Source organism: Melospiza georgiana, chromosome 3 (assembly GCF_028018845.1).
Source record: "Melospiza georgiana isolate bMelGeo1 chromosome 3, bMelGeo1.pri, whole genome shotgun sequence".
Classification (NCBI taxonomy): domain Eukaryota; kingdom Metazoa; phylum Chordata; class Aves; order Passeriformes; family Passerellidae; genus Melospiza; species Melospiza georgiana.
This window is the reverse complement of record NC_080432.1, coordinates 66,411,399-66,425,723: the sequence shown is the minus strand read 5'-3', so window position 1 is coordinate 66,425,723 and position 14,325 is coordinate 66,411,399.

The following is a 14,325-nucleotide window of genomic DNA, read 5'->3' as shown; positions in this document are numbered from 1 at the left end:
AAAACAGTATGCACAAATCGGGAGGAAAAAATTCAAAGTGCTGTTTTTTATTACTTCTGTCACATGACTTCACAATAGCGATAGATTCATGCAATTGATATGAGATTACTTGCTCTGGATTCCACATACTGACCCATACACATAGGAAACCAAAGTGAAAAAAAACCCTAAAAAATTTGCATTGACAGCCTAAAAGGAAAGGAATATGTTGGTGAGGAGGGAGGGAGCAAGAAGATTTAATTAGAATGTTCTGGATATAAATTCCTGGGACCAAGTTTTTCTGGCCTTTGGTTGAGCATGTATCCACATAAGTATTTTAATGCATTTTGGAAATCTGTTTTCTTGGTGGCTCTGCTTAGCACTTAGACTCATTCCATGGAGCAGTCTTGTGAAACAAAATAGGTTTCTTTTAAATAGAAAATTACCAGAAGGTAAGTTCCAGCAGCATACCTAATGCAATCCAAATGCTCCTGGAAGCTGGAGCTGGTCCAGAGTTTCTGTCCTCAAAACAAATACGGTGTGGACATGAGGTGAGCAGCACCAAATGTTTTGCTGCAGAAATCTGTGCATATAAAACTCACTGCTTGTGAAAGTAGGTATAACCATAGATTTGTTTTCCAACTGACTTGTATTGTTCCTCTGGTTCATACTGCTGAAGTTGTGCTTTCTTAGCTAAAAAAAAAAAAAAAAAAAAAAAAAAAAAAAAAAAAACCAAAGCAAAACCCCAAGAACCTAGTATCTGTCAAAATTAGCTTTTATTCATAGGTTGTTTTTCTTTAAAGTATAAAAAATAATTCTTACATGAACAATGTGCTGAAAAAATGCTCCTCAACGTTTGTCAAATGCAAGACTAACACTTGCATTTCAAGGGTGAGCTTTCAGTAGCATCATATTCCTCTGTAAGCTGCCTATTCACTCTGACAACCTGTCATCTACAAATCTAGTGGCCTCTTTTCTGGTCCATATCAGTTTGGTTAGTTGATGAGCCTTAGCATGAATTATTGTAAGGAGATGACTTCTACTTTGTTTTAATTTATGCAAGTCTATTTGAAGAGTTTAAAGTATGTTTTATTTCAACTACTTATGTTGTTGCTGAATTATGGCAAGTTTTTTGTCTCTGCTCAATAGTTCCTTGATGTGATCTTACATCCTTGACATAGTGATTAGTGATCCTGATGCCTCAGGAATGGATTCGTGTTTTAAGACTGATGGTTGCATATTCCTACGTGCTTCTGCTGGCTGTAGTGACAGTGGCATCCTACAGAATTTACTGGCAACATGTCAAGGATAATTAAGGAGCACTGATTAGATTACACACCTAAAAAGTCTTTAAGAAGTGCATTTTTTCCACTGACTGTAAGGAAAGAATATTGAGTTGCATTAAAGAATAGAGAAACGTGGTGTAGCATGTTGGCTTTTATCTAGTCTTATTCAAGCATTATCACATTCACACAAACTCCTGGTCACCCTGCAGTTTGTGAAAAAGCCACGTGAGTGTGAAGAGGTCGCCTAAAAGTCTTTAATTCAGTGTCTTTGCAGCGAGGTACACAGAACGAGGTGTTGATAGCACGGTCAGTGACAGAGGTGCTGCCTTTTCATTAAAGGAAAATGAGGGGAATGCTGCCTGCAGCCTGGTGCGTGAGTCACAAGGGCTGTGTGCAAATCAAGCACACCTACAAGCCTAAAATTTCCAACTGGTCAGTGCTTTTGTCTTAGTTAGAGACTAGGTCTTGACCCAGCATGCTGTTGGTGTTATCCGTGCTCCAGCATCTGCATTGAAGCCATTTGTTCACACTGAGAATTCTGTACCAAAGCACACTCTAAGTAATCAGTCTCAAAACACATCAATTCCTTGATTTTTCTTCAAGCTACCTTTTGCTTATTTCTCACAAAAAAAAAAAAAAGGAAAAAAATTCTTTACAAATGGTTCCCCAGGGTTATAATTAGGCAGTTTTATATAACCAAAATGTTTGAGCTATCATGAATTAAAGGACATGCAGTGTGACATGATTAGTTATTAACATTAAATTTATAAGTAATTTAGAAATAGGACCACATGCATGTCTTCGTGTGAAATCACAATTTTGGATATTTGTCTTGAGAGTGCTGATAAGTTTAGATAAGTGGAATTTCCAAAAGAAAAACACAGCTCAGAGGCCAAAATCTCTGACTTAGTTCAGGCAGCCCCACATAATTAAAGGCTTTGTATTTATTTTGGTTTTATAATTTCAGGAGTTACCTAAATGGCAAATATTGTTCATGTAACAACATTCTTGACATGCAGACTCTTGTAATTAAATGAGCCATATTTTGTGAGCAAGATAGATTAAAAGACCAGTGTACTATTCTTGAGTGTAGAAAGTCTTTGATTTTACTTTTTTAAAACACAGCTTTCCAATACTCTGTTCAATTGTATTTGATGTCATGTAATCTATATCAAAAATCAAACAAATATCCTGGTTTGTTGTCTCAGTAAGTTGTTTAGCTGATTTCACAGAGCCTAGTGTTTTCCCAAGACATTATGATCATGTAGATCTGAGGTGCTTTTTCTGTCCTTGCAGATTTAGGCTCTGTTCTGCTTTATTTAGTGCTCAATGTTAAAGCTTTTCCTAATGGATAATGCAATTGCCTACAGTTCTGCCCCTGTCAAGGAGCAGGAAATCTTTCCAGGTTTTTTTTCTGCTACTTGAGTTTCATACTTGCCTCTGCAGTTTCTCCTGCACTTCTTTATTCTCTTTATTCTAGGTTTCCAGATGTTCTTCTGTCCTGCTCTGTTTTTCTGATTTGGTTCTAGAGCAAGATGTTTTACTAGGAAATTTAATCTAATGAAACATTTAGCTATGTTTCTCTTTTGATTTCTAGTTGCACCTCTTTCAAGGAGGGATCAGCTATAAAGAGAGTTTCAAATGTTCAGTTCTTAGATTGGAAGCTGGTGAGGTCTGTAGCCTTCCACTGGGCCTGAGGTGTCCTGTCTTCTTTTTGAGACAGGACTTTATGTCTGGGGGTGTCCCCACTTCTGTAGGTCTTTTTTAGTTTCCTCAGTGAGTATAGGAATTTACAGGTATAACAAAGATGCAGTTATATTTATGATCAAGTGAGTGGATAAATTGAAACTTGTTCTGGTGATGTATGACCTGAAAAAAGTTTTTCTCATGGTTGTATGAATTTTAAGGAATGGGGAATAACAAGATTGTATTGGATTTGTCAATGAAATACATTTCAAAGGCAAACAAAAAGGCACATCTGATTAACATGGGAAAAGAGCTCCTCTACACTCTGGGATTTTTAAAGGAGGCCTTTTTTTCTGGCCACACTCACCTTTGGTACTTACACTTAACTGTCACTTGTCATCACTACTCATTTTTGTGTTTTCATTTGCTTTCTAAATTCAGAACACATCAATTGACTCTGAGCTAGGTGATGGAAGAATATACTGCCTCACTCTCTCCATTTTAAGAGTATAGGTTTCCTGCCCAAGACTCATCTTTTCTATGATTCTCTTGCCACAGCAACAGGAGCATCTCCCACAGCCTTGTAATGTTCATATATGTATAGATATAGATATAGATGATATAGATCCAGATGTGCACACACACGTGCATCATGCATGCTCCCTGCATTGCTCCAGGGGTTTGTTGTGCTCTGGCTGCCCTGCTCTGTGTTGGCTTTAGCTGAACTCCTCAGGGGTGCTGCCAGTGCTCTGTCCTGCCTCAGGCTCCCTGAGCACACTGACAGAAGCCCATCCCCACCCACCATACAACAGCTTGCTGTCATCCCCTCTCTGGCAGCTCCAAGGCTTTTAGGAGGATCCACACCCTCACGCTCAGGCTGAGTGCTTGAGTCTGTTTTTCCTTAGCAAACCCTTCTAAGCAATCTGCTTAGTTTTGCTCTATGCTTTGGCTTTCTTTACAAGCAAGTCCACTGTAGCATGGACTCTTATCCACACACATGGAATGCTGAACCTGATTTTGTTTTCCTGTTCAAAGAGTATAAGCCATAGAGTAGAGCTTTTTTCAGTATACTTGTGCAACTCTCCTGTGTTTCTGAGTTTTATCTAAAGTAATTCTTTGAGCTCATTTGAAAGTCTGCTGAAAGCTTCAAGATAGCAGATTACTTTGTGTAAGTGGCTTGGTGGACGACTCAAGCAGTAAATTATTTAGTGCCTGTCTTTCCAGAAGGGCTGAAGCTAGGTTATGTGTTCTATAATTCAGAAAATACTTAACACTTGAGTGAACAGGCACATACAAAAAGAAACATGACTCACCCAGTATTAAAATAAATCTGTTGCTTTCAGGTGTAATTTTTTGTCCTTCATCATTGTTCAATGTTCCTCATTCTGCATTAAATAAAGGGATGTAGGATTATGTACCCAGATCTAGTAGGTAACAGGAACAGCAACAACCCTGTTTAACTGTAGCATTTAAAACCTATTGGATTATAAAAACTGATGTTGTTTGTTATTTTTTTCTTCCAGAATAACTGCTCGTTTCAGTGCAGTTGGGTTCAGTGATGTGCTATTTCAGTCCTCCAGAAAATTTACTGCTTCTTTTCCTGTGAAAATATGGATTTGCAGAAGGGATCTGTGCTGTAGATAAGTGTGCTATAGGATCATCTTAATATGCATCTCTTCCATTAGTTTACTGAAGTATAATTCATAGCTGCTGTTTTCTTAGAAAGGAAAGTTTCCATGCAATAATTGTGCCCACTTAAAATAATATGGGAAGATTGTAGTGTAATTTTTAGTAGTGAAACTGAAGAAAAACCACTGTGAAATGTGCCTTCACATATGGCACCTGTGCAAAATTGTGGTCTCTATGTCTTTATGCTATGAAGACGTTGTTCATGAAATGAGAGTTTAATTGGGAATTAATATATTTATCAATCAAAGAAAAATAATTGCTTTTTCAGGATCTGATGTAGACAAAATTAGCAAAATGGTGTGAATAGGAAAGAGTTTTGTAATAATTCCCATGAGGAAAAAAAGGACCTCGCTTCCCCCATTTTGTCTGCAGTCAAGATCATCTGAAATTCTTTTCCTGCCTACCTGTAATGCTGCAAAATTGGCTAAGCAATTGATGGTTTCACCCATTGCATGTAACAGGAGTTGGAAGCTAACACACGTGGTATTATACAAAACTTCATCATCCAGTGGTTTGATCAGCCAAGATTTAAATAAGATTAACAAGTAGGAAAAAAATCCCTTTTCATTTGATCTCTTTATTGCATTATCTGCCAAGCTTTGAGTCACCGTTGCCTCAGGTTAATGTTTTAAAAGAACAATTAAGTAAAGAGGTTTGCATCGATGCAGGGTTCAATTTCTAAATTATAGAGTCAGTGGTGCTCTGCAGTGAGGAGAGTTAGATGTGTGTGTGACCTAGCAAACAGATTACTTTTTTGTTATCCTCTCTTGTTTGCTGCTTTAATGTTGCCTTCAGAAAATTCTGGGATTTGGAGTTTTTATTTGTCTCTTATAATTTCCAAGAAAGTAAGAAGCTTTTGTGTCTTTCAGGAAATTAGTTTCTGCTTGAAGCCTTCTAGTCTTAAAATTGGTGTCATTTGTTCTAATTTAACCCATGTTCTAGGCTCTGGGAGTGGAAAGTTTAGCTCTATGAGGAAGAGAAATATGGGGTTTAAGGGTGTTTTTTGTTCCCTACTCCCATTTTCACTATAAGCAAACTAAATTAGAGGTGTGTGGCCCAATCAAGTCATTAAACAGATATTAGTACTGCAGTAGGTTGTATCTCCCAGAAAACAAAATGGATTGAATTTTAAACCCCAGATTAAATTGAGGAAATAGTTATTGAGGAGTGTTGCTGGAAGGGACCCTGAAAGCTTCTAGTCCATCCTTGTGTCCCAAGACATACAAATGTCTCAGTCCTCAGTTCAAGCCTGAACTGTTTGTGGTTGTATTGTGTTTAATGAGGGAGACTCTCCAGGCTCTCACCTTCTGTTGCTTTAGCAGCCTGATTCATTAGACACGTTTTCTCAGGTGCTCAAATAAATCTTAAATTATATTTTCATTGAGTTTAGATTCAATCTCCCACAAGGTGCCTGGTTCCTATTGCCCCTCATCATTGTTGTTGGGGAATGTTGGGCAGGCGACACTTTCCTTGGCACTGGCACCCGAATTCTCCTTGAGCAAAGGTGCTGCTGGTTTGCTCTGGTGAGGCTCCAGCTCTCTGACCATGCTCATTCCCCTTCTCCCACCTCCCTGGACTGGCAGCAACCCCATGGAAAGCCAAATCTGAGACTGAGCCCCAAATCTTTACTGAAGAACTGCTACCCAGCCAGCCCTACTTGCTTGGGCCATGTTCTGCACTGTTTCCATAGGACACTTGGGGCTGTTTTGTAAAAACAATCACTGCTATTGTTTAGGGAGGCTTTATAAATCCTGCTTGTAAAGGTCTTCAATGGACATCTTACTGGATTTGATTTTATTTTGGTTGGTTGTTTTTGGTTTTTTTTTCCTAAGATGCAGTAAAAGTGACAAAAATCTGAACAAGTACTTAGATCCTATTATCTTACCAAAAACATGGGGAAGACATTGGAGATTTTAAATAACTTCATTTCTGTGGATGCATTATGACAGTCTGTTGATGCCATTTCATACAAAATTCCTCATACAACTGGTATAATTCTTTTGGAAGAAAACTTGTCTTCATAATGCAGTTCTGATAAAGTTTGGGTGCAACACAGATCGTTCAGCAATGGAGGTCTATTGGGAGATGGATGGGGAAGGAAAAGGAGAGAAGGAAAGGGATGAAGTAAAGAAGAAGCATGTATTTCTACAGGCATGAACTATTGCCTGGTTTAAGTCCAAGTAAGAAGGTTATTTGTACGTAGTTCTGCACTTTAGGATGCGTTGTGCTGAAATCATTTGGATATGTAGGGTCTGTGCTTGGCTTTTACAGCAAGTTCTGCTTGCTTAGCACAGAGTAAACAAATTTCATGCTCCAGCAGCTGCCTCGTGATTGCTCTGTGGAAAGGACCTTAAAAGCAGCAAATCCCCTGCTCTCACCCCAGAGAAAATAGTATAAATAGCAAATACCTAACCAAATGGAACATAATGTGTAGTTTCAAGCCACCTACCATTTGCAAGGCTTTTGTGGATTTGCAGTGTTCATTTGGTCCCTCAGGCTCCCTTCTCAGTCCTGGGGAGCCCCAGTGCTCCCCAGTAATACTGCAGCAAGTACTGAGTCCCCTTGTTCTGGTGAAATATCCTGGGGCTCAGCTGCCCCAGCAGAGGTCTGGGCATGCAGAGGTGGTCAGTTCAGGGGTCCTTAGCTCCCTTCTCTCACATGGCTGAAATACAGCTTGTTTGTATATATCAGTTGCTGTTATTGTTTGTTTGTTTATTTATCAGAGAACTTGAACTAAGCAGCATTGCTGGTGTTCTCTGTTTGATGAGAGGCTGTGTGGGGCCAGAAGGGTGCTGCTGTTCACTGGCAGGCAGCATGTGTCTGGTGCTGTGGTTCAGCAGTGCTCTAAGGGTGTTCAGAGGATTTGAAAGGGAGCTCTAAGGAGCAGGTGAGAGGTGTGTAGGCAAGGAAATTTGGATGCATGTACCTCCTGCCCTAAACAGCCAACTACACTTCCAACAGTTCAGTCTTTTCCAAAGCAACTTCAATTATTCTTTATAAATGGCTTGATGAGATCGCTGTAGAGGAAGAGAGATGTATGAAAGTAGAACCTCAAATGCATGTCAGCTTCTGGTTCAGCTCAGCCCTCAGCAGAAAACTTCTGGAAAGTCTGGGTATCTCAGCAAGCAGAGGTGAAGACCAGTCCTCAGAAATCCTGTAAATCATCACTGGCCTGGAAATAGCAGAGCCCTGAATTGGCCACTTTGCTGAAGATATCACTTACACAGGGAATGGGAAACAAAAAAAGAAAAGCAGGAAACACAAAATTATAGTAGTCATTGCTATGAAAGTTAGATGCTTCACAAGCACTGAAACTTCACGATCTTTCCAAGTTGTTTATTGTTGAGATGAAAGCCCTCTTTTGAATACAAGGCAGTAGCACTAAGGGCTGGGGGGTGGTTTGGAAGATTGGGAACCATTGAAGGCACGTCTGCACAGTAATCGTGGGCTAATTAATCTTGGTGTACAGTCAGCAGAGCCAGTCATCTGGAGCAAGTGTGCCATGCAGATCTACGCTTCGTGACTGAGCCGTGGGACTCAGGAAGCTGGATGGCTGACTTGCTTTGTGTGATCTCAAGCAAGTTGTTTATTGTCATCATGTTTGCTGTACCAAATGTTCCACAAACTGGTTGAGTTCATTTTGGGAGCTAATGTTGTGTTACAATACAAAGATGCAGTTCCCAGGCAGAAAAGGAATTTCTCATAATCTTCTGTTTCCTCATGAATAAAATGTGGTTTCTTGTTCCCTCCCTCCCCTCCAGAGAGGAATTATATTTATTTAAATTTGCTTACTCCAATGAAAACAAATACCAGTGATTTTGAACTGGAGAATTCTGGAGTTCAAGTTCATCATGTCCTGCAGTCCCCAGGTGCTCCAGGTTGCTGGAGTAATATGTGCTATATGTGATGTGCTTTAAGTGTATGTTATAGCACTTCATAGACTTGTCAGGGATCAAGTACTTTTCACACAGATCCTTAGTATATAAATTTACTACTTGCATATGTGCACATGTACCTACACCTAAGCACATTATAATAGCTGTATCTGTGTGTAGATAAACAAGTTCTGATATTGATAGTCATGGCTATCAGGTTACAGTCAGCAAAGAGGAAAATCACTCCCCTTCCTGAGTTATCCTCAGGCATTAAACTGCCTCCATTCAGGGATGCTTTTTTGGGTAAGGGGACAAAATGTGACAATGTTGCACTTTGATTGACATTTACTTTATTATTATAAATAATACTAACTAATACTTGATAAATTAAGTAAATACTATATTGTTAATAAGTATATAATACCAAGTGGCATTATATTTCTTAAGTGGAACGTGTTTCCTATGGTATGTTGCTGAACAAAAGCTTGTGGTGACTTTGACCCTGTGTTAGACACTATAAAGGAATCTAATGACAGCTAAAATAGTGGTTTCCAAAGTCTGTTTCTCAGACTACCTGCAATTTTACCTGAACTTCCTGTTAGTAGTCTATTAAAAAATTATATTTTCTTGTTTGCTGCTGCTGTTGCTGCTGTACTAGACTTAACAGAAGCTGAAATTTATAATTTGGTTTTTAATTTGTTGCCTCGGTAAGAAAAAAATGGTTGTTATTGCCATAAAGATGTTATCAGTCGCTAGCAGAAGGAAGAGCAGTCGTTTTCAGTCTAGGAACTGAACTGAGAACCTCTGGCTCTGCCAGACTTTTCCAGACAATGTTTCTGCAGTGTCTGCCAAGCCACATGATTCTGTACTGAGCTGAAACCTTTTCCTGCTCTTCCAGAATCTGTGTGGACAGATTGCAGTCCAGGTTCAGAAGATCTTAGTGCAGCTTTGTTTGCTTCATTGTAAATCTGTCCTTCAGATTTCCGAGAGTTGCACAGGAGCTCAGACATGCCAGGGTGTTGAAATGCTAAGTCATTTCTTTCCTCCCTCAGCTGTCTCTCCAAGGCATCACAGAAGCACTTTCCTGAGGCATAGTGCTGCCACCTTCCAGATCCTGAAACAGTTTTTATGGAGTCCTTACTTATGGATCCTACACATTGGTCACAGGCAGGATGATACAGCTCCAGGGGGAGACTGCACAAAAATTACTTTACTCTGTGTGCTGCCCCAACCCAGCTGCTGTGAGCTGTCCTGATGCTCTGAGTAGCAGATTGGTGTCCTACAAATTGCTGCAGCTCAGGCTTATCTGATAATATTTGAAGAAATCCAGTGCAGCTGAAAAAAGCTGGCAGAATGCAAGGATCCACACTTCTCATCCAAGAGGAATGCAGTGCAAATGCTGCACAGTCATGGTGCCACTGGAGATTTGCTCTCCAGTGTGGAGACCTTGCAATGACATCAGCCTTAGAGCCTTTTAGTGCTGCCAGGGTAGTTCAAAGCAGTGACTGTGCAAGCCAAAATCGAGGCCAGTCCCTTTTTAAGCACATGGAGTTGGAAGAGAGGAGGAAATGTTCTGATTTCTTCTATTTGGGCTGTGGCCTGGATGAGGCTGTCTCATTGTTGGCAGACATCAAGTGTATCTGCCAATGTCTGGCAGACATGTATGCTGAGAGACTTGAGAAGCCTGGATGAAATGGTGTTGTCCAAATTCTAGGGCTGTCCTTACTGGATGCAACATAGGAAAGGGAAGCCAAATTCCAACTTCTTTCCCCTGCAGTCTAGCACTACCCCAGTGGGGACAGCAAGTTTTCAAGCATCCCATTAACTCTGACCCCTTCCTTACCTTTGTGGTTATCCACAGCTGAACATGTGCCTGTGCTGTAGCTACCCTTGTTATTAATTAGCCCTCTCAATCTTTATTATTATTTCCTAGGAGTGTGTAAGCCAGTATTTTCTGTGATCTGCATTTTGACACAGTGCATGGGTCTATATCCCATTGCAGTCTTATTTCTGCACCTTCTTTTGTCCTTTCAACCCATATTTCAAGATGATTCAGATGTAGTCACGTTGGCTAAAATTATACACCTGTGAAGGGTAGATATATGTTATTTTTGGCCTATCATTAAATCATACTGGAATTTGAATGGCCATTTTCCAGGTTGTAGCTGGGGTGGTTTGTTTGTTTGTGTTTGGTTGGTTGGTTGTTGTTGGGGTGTGGGGTTTTTTGTTGGTTGGGGTTTTCTGATAGTTTGGGTTATTTTGATAAGTCAGTAGATTGCAAGGAGAGGAGAGGGTTTGATTTCAGTCAGCCAAAGGCAGTGATACATGCCTACAGTAGACACAAGGGAATGGGGACCAGCTGTATCTGCTTGGCTTGCAACTGCTCTCCCAGTGCCCAAATGAACAAGAAAAGATCTCAACAGCCCAGTGAGTTTTTGTTCATGCTGAAACATTTGCTCTATGGAAATTATCTTACTGAAATGAATAGCTTCTTGCTTACTGAAATGTCTAGAAAACTGTGAAGAACCTCTATAAGTTATGTTCACCTCAGCAAACTTTAGGAAAATAATACTTTTTAATCCTCCTTTTCACTAGCACTAGTGTAAAAGATGTTATGTAGAAAATTTTGACTAATATCACAGCTTTGTTCCCTAAAAATCCAGTAGTAGATCAAATCTGTTCAACATGAAATTAATTTTAGTATTTATTTCTTTTTGTTTAATTCCCTGGGAGCAGAAGGGGTGGCATCTGTAGTGTCCTAATAAATCATTTAGATTAATTCAATCAGGACTGGTTTCACATGAAAAGGTTCCTGGAGCTGGTTGGTTTCTTTATTTCCTTATTATTCAGGATTATTTTAATAATTTAAAAATGTCTTTGTACAATTAATAAAATAGAAAGTCAGAGCAAGTTTCAGAAGTAGAACTACGTGTTACTTCAAGTTGCAAATTTAAACTTTGCCTGTTCTTTAGGCTTAATTACACATATAACATAGAACCAGAAGAGCTGGCAGATCACTGATCTGTTTAGTCCAGTCACATTTGATTGCAATGGCCAGAAGGAAGATGCACTATGTCCTGCCATGAGCAGTGAGGAAATAGTCTCTCAGAGGAAGGGCAGGCCCAAGATAGGAAACCTGATGACTTTTAGCCATTTCATAACATCCAGGATGGTGGTGTTCTTTTCTTGTTTAAAAAGACACATATAAAAAGCTGGGTTTGTGTTTCCCTAGAAATTTCCATTGCTTTTTGTTCCCACTAAGATCTTGGAATTTGTTTTGCTTGGATACATGTGGTAGTGGCTTTCCCAGCTTAGTCAATATGTGTTTCCTCCCCAAATAATAATTTTTCAAACACTTTGCTTTCTTACTTTTGATCCCCATATTAAATACTTTGTTGTTGTTTGGTTTGTTTTCTCCTTTGCCTTCTGAGGCAAACCAAAGAGGTGCATTGCTTGTCTGTGGTACAAGATCATCAGTGAAGTTAGGTTTGCTGTGATTTGCTTGCACATAGAGACAGATGCAGGGCCAGTCCTTATATTTGGGCTGGGAATGATCTGCAAGGAGCATCACTCCTTGCAGATCATTCCTCTTCACAGCAAAGCTCAGGATCCCCTGGGCTGTCTCCAGACACTGCTTTCTCCAGGACTTGCCTCCAGTTAAATCACTGGAGCTGAGCTGGGATACCTCCTTTTGTGCAGCTGCCTGGCAGTGCAGGTAGCTGTGGAGCTTTGACCATCCAGTGTGCACGTTTAAAGGTGTGCTTATTTAAATGTTGCAATGCACAAAGCCCTCTTCAACAGGGGCTGAGAGCACATACCTTAATGAGCATCTTCCAGCTAAACATGGACAGATGGCTTTTTGCAGGGCACTTTCACAGTGCCTGCATGGGAAAGCTGCAGTGTTAATTAGGGTCTACAAAGAGTGCAAATGTCATTTGACTTCTGGCCCTCTGATATTTGTGCAGTGGTGGCAGCAGCTGGTATCTGTTACCCAAGCCCTGAGCTCAGCCTCTGATGTGTTATTTGCTCTTAGAGTACACTGCTATACATCCACAAGGGTTCTGGTAATGCAGTTGAATCCTAGAGAGCTTTAATTTGCCCATGCTTTTCCTTTCCTCTCCCCTGGTGCCTGCTTTTAGCAAAATAAGACCTTGTGATCAGGAGGGCAGGAAAGGCTGACCACCAGTGCTGGGAGGCTCTGGGAGAAATACTCAGGCTTTCCTCCCAGGGCAGCAAGACACTGGGGCAAGAAGGGTTTGGCTGCCTTGTGCTTGCTTGTGTTGTTGGTCTTCCAAAGTAATTTTTAAAAAACAAAGAGATTGCCTGAATCAGTGTTTTCATAGCCTTTGTGCATGACACTTGCCAGCTATTTTGCATTGCATTTTTTTAAAAAGGGGTGTGTTCTGCTGCCTGCTGCACAGATATCCAGCTGGAGTAATTCCATCACTATCCAGTGAACCAAAAGTTTTGTTTGAACAAGTAATTTTCTTGGTGAATAGAAGCAGAATAGATGAGTGTTCCAAATGTATTCTCAGCAGAGGCCAGTGGTTTAGGTTGTATACAGCACTCACCATGCAATTCAACATTTTTTTCCCAAGTTAGAGGATTTGAGGTTCAGTCAGTGTCTGTGCAGGAGGTGTTCCCTCAGCAAAGCACGCAAACCCAGGATTGATTTGTGACCTTTTTTCCCTATCATTTTGCCATGTTCAGTAAGGTGTGCCTGAGAAGTTGTTCCAAACTCCCTCTGAGTTCTTATAAAAGGCAGTAAAAAAAGCCATGCTTATTTATCTAATGGTGAAAGTCTTGGATTCCACCTTCTCTAGGTGACAAGCTGTAGATACTGAAAAGGGTTGAGTCTTTTCAGGGTGTATTTCCAAGAGACAACTTCAGATTAACAAAGCAGAATCATTAGTATATCCCATTTTTACTTTATTTTTGAGTCTGGAGTTTCATTTTCCTGTCTGCCAAACTTTGTGCTGTCATCTCCTGCTGCAGTTCCTGCCTTCCCAAATGTTAAAGTCCATTAAGTAACTAGCACTTCAGAGCCAACCTGAGTCCTGACAGATTGCAAACCCACTGTGAAGCAGAATGTCCTTCCACATGAGGCTGGACAACATTCATATTGCAGGTTCTTTCACATAATTATCCATGTACTTGATAGGAGTATATGAATTTATGGGGTAGTATACAGTATAATTTGTCATATAAAATTAATGTGGTTTAATGCACATAACCTACTACTGTGGATGCAGTATTGATTAAATCCCTTTAGTGCAGCCTAGCCTCTGTGAAGAACAGCTTGCCCAAACTGTGCTTCTGAAACAGACAGAGAGTTATCTCTTCACGGGACTTATTAGTCAAAGCAGCACACTTTGGCTTTTCTTCACCAAGGCATGAGATCTGAAACATTATCTGGGTCCAGATCCTTCCTTCTGCAAAAGGAGGCCTGAGGGAAGCTGAGGGACAGAATCTCTGTCAGCAGACTGCACCACAGTCCCTCACTGGGGCAGGAACTGATGTACCCCAGGAAGCTCCCCAAGGGGTGCCAAAACCTGGGACCTTACAAGACCTAGTACAGGATTCTATGCTTTGGTGTAGGAGCTTTCCCCCATGGCAATTCCCTGAGCTGCAGCTGCCTTGGGATATTTATCCATCAGTATGGGGCTGTTACTATTGTCTGAGGTGCTGCTTCAGGACCTATCACTGTCACATCTGAACGCTTTGCACATGTCCTGCACTTGTCCAGGATATGTGCTGGCACCTCCTCATGGCACACTGCACCCTGGCTGTGCTCTGCCTGCCTGTGGCCT